The sequence below is a fragment of the Sus scrofa genome, chromosome 13, assembly GCF_000003025.6.
Source record: "Sus scrofa isolate TJ Tabasco breed Duroc chromosome 13, Sscrofa11.1, whole genome shotgun sequence".
Taxonomy (NCBI): Eukaryota; Metazoa; Chordata; class Mammalia; order Artiodactyla; family Suidae; genus Sus; species Sus scrofa.
This window is the reverse complement of record NC_010455.5, coordinates 67,888,984-67,898,185: the sequence shown is the minus strand read 5'-3', so window position 1 is coordinate 67,898,185 and position 9,202 is coordinate 67,888,984. Positions and strand designations below refer to the sequence as shown.

Below are 9,202 nucleotides of genomic sequence, written 5' to 3'. Positions count from 1 at the left end.
TTTTCCTTTTTTTTTCGTCTTTTTTAGGGCCACACCCGTGGCATATGGAGGTTCCCAGGCCAGGGGCTGAATCAGAGCTGTAGCTGCTGGCCCACGCTACAGCCACAGCAACACAAGTTCTGAGCCACGTCTGCGGCCTACACTACAGCTCATGGCCACGCCGGATCCTTAACCCACTGAGCGAGGCCGGGGATTGAAGCCACATCCTCATGGGATACTAGTCAGATTCATTTCCACTGAATCACAAGAGGAATTCCTGTATTATTTCTAAATGTGTTTGTTTTTCATGTTTTAGGCCAAAATTAGAGTGGGAAGTAAAAATTCCAGAACATTAGAAGGAGCCCACTGCATGAACCTAATTTATAACTTTTTTTTATTTGTTTTTCAAGACATTTAGGACATTCAATTGGTAAAAGGAAAATGTGAATCTACACTGGGAGGGCAAATGCTCATCAATTAGTGTGTGTGCGCAGAATGCCGAGTCATGCAGCAGGGTCCAGACTGTGAGAGAGTCTGACTGATTATAATGTTTGCAATGCGCACAGGCAGGGCAGAGTAGGGAAGGGTTGGGTGTTCAGCAACCTTGCACTTCTTTTTTCTTTTGTTTCATTTTAAACAATATATTTATTTAAACAAGAAGATGCTTGACTTGAAGGAAAAACTATCTAGGGCTCATTTCTTTTATTATTTATTTTTTAACAGGAATTTTTTTTATTATTCAATAAACTTATTACATTTATAGTTGTACCATGATCATCACAATCCAATTTTATAGGATTTCCAACCCACAATCCCAGCGCATCCCGCCACCCCCCAAACTGTCTCCTTTGGAGACCATAAGTTTTTCAAAGTCTGTGAGTCAGTATCTGTTCTGCAAAGAAGTTCATTCTGTAGGACTCATTTCTTTTAGAGTAATGTACCCTTACTTAAAGACAGATTGCCCTGCATGTAACAGCTACATACCAAAAAGTTATAAAATTGTCCTTGGTTTTGCAGTGATAAACAAAAAACATTAAAAGTCTCCAATTGAACAAAATATGCAAGAATTTTTATGGTGTTTTTTTTTTTCTGGTTAAACATTGAGAGCAAAATAACTTACTGGAATATAAAGGTAAGAAATGAATGAGCATGCCACTAATGGAGAAAGGGGGTATGTTCACAGAACCAGTATTTTTCCCCATCCCAGCTGCATTTGATGTCAATCAAAACATACCATTGGCCATTTAGTTTTTTTTTTTTTAAAATGCAATATGCTTGTGCACATACACCGGTTATTTTAAGTACAACAAAGGAATGGGGAAGGAGAAAATGAAAGAATAGAGACAAGTATACTGTAGTAGTTAAGATGTGGTAGAACCAAATTGTGGTTTTCTAATTGAGAATGTCTTCTTGGTCTGGAGGAACAGAATTCTAGAGTAAAGTAGCAGGTTCCCTTTTTAGTAGACACCTCCTGTCTGCTGCTGGAACACATCCGTTGTATTTTCACCCTCCATTTCCAACTGTGCAAGCGTGTCTGGTTCATTGATTGGCTGCCTGTCCAATCGGCATCTCATCTGCCTCACTGACAAATGTGTCATTCACAATAGGCTTTCATTAGTTTATTAAGTGGTGTTTGCCTCTTAATCTTAAACTGCACCACAGAAGCATCCTGCCCCATCACCTTCAAATTAATATGATCGTTGTTCTCTCTTGACTCCTTCCTGGGGCTTTTCATCGGCCATGGCGTGCACTGGAGTCCCCTCAGCTGCCGCTTCACAAAAGAGGTACAAGGTCCGCACCATACAAGCACACGTAAGCAGCACCAAGAGCAGCAGAAGGAGGAGGCGGCAGCAGTGGGGTGACCTTGCATTTCTAAAGAGTGGGTTAGCTCAAGGAAGAGAAAACAAAGGATTGGAATTCCCATTGCAGCTCAGTGGTAACAAACCCGACTAGTATCCATGAGGACACGGGTTCAAACCCTGGCCTCTCTTAGTGGGTGAAGGATCCCACATTGCCGTAGGGCCCTAAAAGGATGACAAACTAACAAACAAACAAAAAAAGAAGGATTATGATGAATCTAGAAGATAGTAATGGAGGAATTCTCGCTGTGGTGCAACAAGATTGGCACTAGGATGCAGGTTCAATCCCTGGCCCAGCTCTGTGGGTTAAAGGATTTTTTATTGCTACAGCTGCAGCATAGGTTGGATCTAATCCCTGCCTGGCATCTCCATATGCTGCTGGTGGCCAAAAGAAAAAAAAGAAAAGAAAAAAAAAATCTGTCATTAGAAGATAGTAATGAGAATCCAAGGCTAAGTCACTCAACAAACATTAATTGTGGAGTTCCCATTGTGGCTCAGCAGGTTAAGAACCCAACTAGTATCCATGAGGATGCAGGTCCAATCCCTGGCCTCACTCAGTGGGTTAAGGATCTGACCTTGCTGCAAGCTGAGGCTTAGGTCACAGATGTGGCTCAGATCTGGCGTTGCTGTGGCTGTGGTATCGGCTGGCAGCTGCAGGTCTGATTCAACCCCTAGCCTGGGAACCTCCATATGCCATAGATGTAGCACTAAATAGACCAAAAAAATTAATTGAGCACCTATTTTATGCCAGTTATGCATTCTTCAGTGTTCTAGACAAGAGATCTTGGAGTCAATAGACTGAGGTTCAAATCCTGGCTCTGCAGCCTGACCTATGGCTTTGGGCAAATGGTGCAGTCAACAGTGTAACACTTTTAATACAAGGTAAGAGTGGGCTAACAGAGGCATGTGCAAAGGCTCTGGGAGGCTGCTGGTCAAGTGATGTCGTAAGGTCAGACTTTGACACTTTCCCCTGCTCCAAATATATGAAATGATAGAAAACTATGAGAAGAGGGAGAAAAAAAAATAGCCACATTGAAAGATGTAATAACTATCTCTGTGGAACATAAATGGAACACAGAGAGTGATAAATGGGCTGGCAGGACCCTGGGTGGAAAAGCAGGCACAGGTGACCAGGAGTCAGTAACCACAGGAGCGGCAGGGGCATCAATCGAGGGGATAGGGCAGTCTCAGGCCCCCTGCTGAAAATCAGGGCCTGGGGAAGGGCATCCTCTTTGTTCTCCCATGTGTGCTCACACACAGACATACACATGAGAAAGGAGACTAAGAAATCTGCAGCTCTGTGGACCTATGGCTTGTACAGGTAAGTCTCTGGAAGTGAGGGGCCAAGGCCTGGGCCAGCCTTTCCAGTGATGGGCACCTGGATCTGCCTTTCGCCTTGTGTGTGGAGAGCACAGTGCAGGCACCCAGAGCACCAACATGACACTTGATTCCAGACCAGGAGCTCAAGGGGCTGGATGGTGGCCACCAGAAACCTGGACGGGAAGCAGGAGAAAGCAGAGAGCCGGGGGAGTGGGGGGGGGGGAAGCTCCTCAGAATGAGCGTGCAAACCAGAATGCCAGTGTCTATAAGGAAGAAGCAGTGCTAAGACACAGAGCCAAAAACATATTTCCTTACATTGGAAACCTTCCTGGGAGGGCGGCAACTTGCCCATCCAGAATAACTACAATTGTGTGTTATGGAAATATTATTATTAGGTCCATCATCTTGTGGGTTTTCTACTGAGGAATGTTTTCTTAAACCTGATGTATAGAATTTGGTTTTAATCTAGATGATTAACCCTGAAAGAGGAGGAGCTGGTGGAAGGGGTGACTATTTACTTCGTCACACCCCGCACTTGTTTTCCATACATTTTCTCATTAATCCACACACCAATTCTGGAAGTTGGGTGTTTTGATCCCCATGTTACAAACTGAGACTCCAAAAGTGTAAAGGACTTCAATCAAATTTCCTCCAGAGGCCAGGAGGTGGTGAGGCAGGAATCTGAACCTATGTCTGCTAGTTCCAATGCTCTTTCCACCTCAAATAGATAATATGTCATTTTTTAAAATTTGTATTCCTGGTGCCTAGGACAGTGTCTGGCACTTGAAAGATGTCTAATAAGAATTTGCCCTGAGAATGGAAGCCCCACTGCTCAACCTTAGCTCCTAAACAGGAGATCACTTAATAGTACAGAAAGGAACTAATTAATACCTTGCATTAGCCAGTGAATCCCTGATGAAAATCTTTTATGAGAGAGATGAAAAGGAGTTGCTTTTACATAATCTCAGCAGTCCTTAATCTCACCAAATCCTGCTAATCCTTGCTCTTAAACATCTCTCAAACCATTAGATCCTCTCCATCCCTGCCCAAGACACCTTGATTCCTCACCTCCACAGAAGCAGTGCCTCTCCCCTGGCTGCCCACCTCTCCCTTCCATCCATCCCTCTGTCACAGAGACCATCATGTCACTCCCTGCCTAAAATCCTTGAATTTTCCATCACCCTTAAAAAATGAAAAACCAGAGTTCCCATAGTGGCACAGCAGAAATGAATCCAACTAGTATCCATGTGGTTGTGGGTTCAATCCCTGGCCTTGTTCAGTGGGTTAAGGATCCAGCATTGCTGTGAGCTGTGATGTAGGTTGCAGACATGGCTTGGATCCTGCATTGCTGTGGCTGTGATGTACGGTGGCAGCTGCATCTCTGATTAGACCCCTAGCCTGGAAACCATATACAGCGGGTGTGGCCCTAAAAAGCAAAAAAGAAAGAGAGAAAGGGAGAAAGGGAGAGAGAGAGAGAGAGAGAGAGAGAGAGAGAGAGAGAGAGAGAGAGAGAGAGAGAGAGAGAGAGAAGAAAGAAAGAAAGAAAGAAAGAAAGAAAGAAAGAAAGAAAGAAAGAAAGAAAGGAAAGAAAGAAAGAAAGAAAAAGAAAGAAAGAGAAAGGAAGGAAGGAAGAAAGGGAGAGAGAGAGAGAAAGAAAGAAAGAGAAAGGAAGGAAGGAAGAAAGGGGAGATAGAGAGAGAAAGAAAGAAAGAGAGAGAGAGAGAAAGAAAGAGCCCTGAAAATGCTCACACCCTAACCTGGCCTATGGAGTCCCAGATGATCTGCCCCGGCCGCTCGTCCTTGAGGTGCCCTCCTCTGACTCCCTACCCTTCATGCAGCTGGAATTGTCTTGTCTCCTGCTTTCATACATGCTGTTCTTTCCTTCTGTCACCTGCCTCACTCCTACCCTACCTCCCGGCCCCAGTTGGACATCAGCTCTGCAGGGAGGCGTCCTTTGCCCCCTGTCATGTGCTCCTATGGGTCATGTTCATCTCCTTTAAAGGCTCCTAATACAACTCTAATTGTTTCTTAAACATCCCCATGCCTCAGTTGCTAATCCATGGGGATGGAACCATCCTTAGGTGACACCTTATCCCAGGCCCCCCTCCTGTCTGGACCTGGAAGAGACTTGCCATGAATATGGTTTGTCTGCATGGATGATTTTCACACTGCACTTAAGTGATGACATGCCCAGTGATTGAAGGGGAGTGACATAGAATTGCTTCTAAATCGCAGAATCAGAGCAAAGATTAAACAACCCTGTGATTTACTTCCGAGTTAGATGAGGAGCTCCTGAAGGTCTGAAGAATAAGTTTAAAAGCACTGTCATTTCACTCTCTGTGGCTGGCGGTTAATCAAGCCCCAGTGGGACCTGATTCCCACACGGGGAATAAACAAGGTGACATCATGGTGACACACTCCATGGGGGGCAGGGAGATTGTGCAAGCTGTCTGCTCTGTTTGCTGATTGGAAGAGTGCGTCCTTGTTCCCCGGGGATGCTCATCATCTTTGCACAGCTTATGACACTGTAGGTCTCCAGGGATGGGTGACAAGCTTCAGTCTCCAGTTCCTTCCCCCTCCTTGTGACCCCCAGGATCTCACCCACCCTTCTGGATGGTGGCCTCCACTGCACACACAGAGTCCCAGGAAAACAGGGCTTTTGCTCACAGGCTTGCAAACCCTGAGCACACTCAGAATTCCTCCTTCCTTGAATTTCAACGTAACAGCTGACATCTTTGTGTGTAAAACTTACCCACTTATTCCCACTCTCGATTGTAGGTCTTATGCTCATTGAAGAAAAAAGGTTGAAGTTTGCAGTGTTCCAGGACATGTTATATATAAAGACAGCTTCTGCCTAGTGATCTGGGCAAGTCGTTTCACCTTCTTATGCTTCAATTCTTCTCTGAAAAATGCAGAATTTCCCTAATGGCCTAGCAGTTTAAGGAGCTGGCATTGTCACTGCAACAGCTCAGGTTGCTGCTCTGACCCAGGTTTGATCCCTGGACCAGGAACTTCTGCATTCTCAGGCGTGGTAAAAAACAAACAAACCAAGAAATTCCCATCATGGCTCAGTGGAAACAAACCTGGCTAGCATCCATGAGGATGCAGGTTCTATCCTTGGCCTCACTCAGTGGGTTAAGGATCCAGCATTGCTGTGAGTTGTGGTATAGGTCGCAGACACGGCTGGGATCTGGCATTGCTGTGGCTGTGGCTTAGGCAGGCTGCTACAGCTCTGATTCAACCCCTGGCCTGGGAATCTCCATATGCCATGGGTGTGGCCCTAAAAAGACCAAACAAAAACAAAAACAAAAATAAAAACCCAACAACAACAAAAAAACCAAAACAAAACAGGATAATAACAGTAACTAGTTCATAGGGTGTTTGCAGAAGTTAATTGAATTAATACATATACAGAGTTATAATGATGTCCAGCAAATAGGTAATCACCAAATGTTAACTATTTCTGTCACCACTATTATTATATTTTTAATGAGAGAAAAATGTGGTCTGTTTATAAGGACATGGGCCTTGGAATCCAGAAGACTGGTTTTCTATCTTGTCTCCATCAATTACTGACTATGTGACTTCAGGAAAGTTATTGAACTTAAGGCCTCAACTTGGATATATTAGGGCAGTGATTAGTAGGACTGACTCCCTATAGTCATGGGGAATATTAACTAAGAGTCTAGCTAGAAAACAGCTAGTGAAGGTCAGATGCAGAGTAGACTCCAGTAAGTTATCGCTCCTGTCACTCTGCATGGAAAATGCATCATTTCCAATACATAGTAAGTGAGACTTGAGTCCACCGTAACCTGTAAAGGGAGTCAAGGGAGAAGGGAAGGCAGTGCTCTCAGACTCCGCTGGTAGCCTCCTGTGGACTAGCTGGTTCAGTGACTCTAGAATTAGGACTGACATTTATTGAGCACCCCGAGGGCAAGAAAGGGAGCTTACATTATTTGAGCACCCCTTGTGTCCCAGGAAATTTATTTATTTGTTTTTAGGGCCACACCTAGGGCATATGGAAGTCCGTTCCCAGGCTAGGGGTCAAATCAGAGGTGCAGCTGCCAGTCCATGCCACAGCCACAGCCACAGCCACACCAGATTCCAGCCATATCTACAAACTATGCCAGATCCTTAACCTACTAAGTAAGGCCAGGGATCAAATCCGCATCCTCATGGACACTATGTCTGGTTCTTAATCTGCTGAGCCACAACAGAAACCCCCCCAGGAACTTAAAAAAGTCCATTCAAGGAGGTCTAGTCATGGCTCAGCAGAAACAAATCTGACTAGCATCCATGAGGACACAGGTTTGATCCCTGGCCTCGCTCAATAGGTTAAGAATCCGGTGTTGCCATGAGCTGTCACAGATGCAGCTCAGATGTGGCATTGCTGTGGCTGTGGCCCAGGCTGGCAGCTACAGTTCCAGTTGGAGCCCTAGTCTGGGACTCTCCATATGCCATGCGTGTGGCCCTAAAAAAATTTTTTTTTTAAAAATGAAGTCCATTTGAGCCTCAGAAAGACCCACAAGGAAGGGGTTGTCTGGTTTTCTGGTACTAAGACAGATAAAATGACCACTACAGGCTCATAGGGAGCACACGGGAAAGCTGGAGTTCTAACCGTGGGCTGGGTGATGCCCAAGCCTGCTTTCCTCGCCTTCCCAAAATACTCAGCCATCTAATAGCAATTAAAAGGATGAACAGAGAGTAGCCAGGTGACGGGCAGGGGTGAAGTCACTTCAGGTTTGAGAGCTGCAGGGGAGCAGCAGAGGCTCACAGGAGGGTCAGAGTCCTTTCCAGGAAGGTGATCGAGGAGGTGGGAGAGGCTTGACGCAAGGACAGGAGGGCACTTGATCAAGCGGATTCAGCTCCCACACCAGGGCCCACGAACAGGTCCTTTTGAGGTTCAATCATTGTGTTCCAGCTCGAAGGTACCTGGAGCGTTCAGAGTGCCCTGTGGTGAGCCTGGTCCTGATGCCTTTTCCCACCCTGTTGATCTGCATGTGTCCACCGGGGCTGGGACCACCGCACAGTGCCAGTGGCTCCAGGAAATGGCCTGCGCCTTCACTTTCTCTTCTTCATCCCCGTTGCGTAGTCCCTCCCCTGCAGCCCCTCCAGCCACTCGCATTATCTCCCTGGAGCCCACCCTTCTTGGTTTCAGCCCGGATTCCAAGGCCTGGAACTGCAGACTCTTCACAAGCCCTCTTTGCCTATCTCGGGTCTGTGTGCTCTTCGGCTGTCCTGTCTCTCCCGCTTCCTTGAATCCCATTCCCAAGGCCACCTTTTGTTATCCAGGCTTAGGCCAAGATCAAGAAGAATAGGGCTGGGGGGTGGGAAGGAGAGAGAAAAAATGGATTCCACCACTCCACTGGGAGGTATTCAGACTTTTCCAGGTTCATGGCCGGCAGACTTAGACTTGAGCAAGTTCGCCTTGGCAGTCAGTGGGAAGAGCGTAGTTGAGGGGAAGAGGACTGTGGTAGGGGGACAGGGACAGGACAAGGGAGTTGGGGCGCAACTGCAGCTACCCAGGGGAGAGCTGTGGTCATCAGGTTTAGGACTGCCATTCGGCAGGAGGGTAAGGAAAAGAGAGTCTTGAGAAATATGTAGGAGGTTTGAATAAATTGGCAGTTGATTGGCTGTGGGATGGGGGCAGGGGCTCACAGGGACACTCATGTTTCTAGGAGGATGTCTGAGTAGCAGGTAGTGTTGTTACCTGCCCCAGAGAGACAGAGGTGGAGCAGATGGAGGGGGATTCTGCCTGAGGGCTTTGCACGAGTTTGAGGAGTCTGTGGGACAGACAGATGAAGGCTCCAGCCTGCATTTGATTCATGAGTCCGAGATCTCACAGAGAGGTCCTAATGGCCAACCAAGAGCCACCCCCAGGTAAAATAAGATGAGCGAGGGGGAAGCTGGGAGAACAGTGGTGCTTATGCAGCAGATAGAGAAAAGCCCTGGAGTTCCCATTGTGGCTCAGCGGAAATGAATCCAACTAGTATCCATTAGGATGTGGGTTTGATCCTTGGCCTCACTCAGTGGGTTGTGGATTC

The 9,202-nt window shown here is 46.4% G+C and overlaps 1 pseudogene; it reads right to left on the bottom strand.

The window, feature by feature from the left end:
- Positions 1,058–1,930, bottom strand: LOC100524711 (annotated as a pseudogene).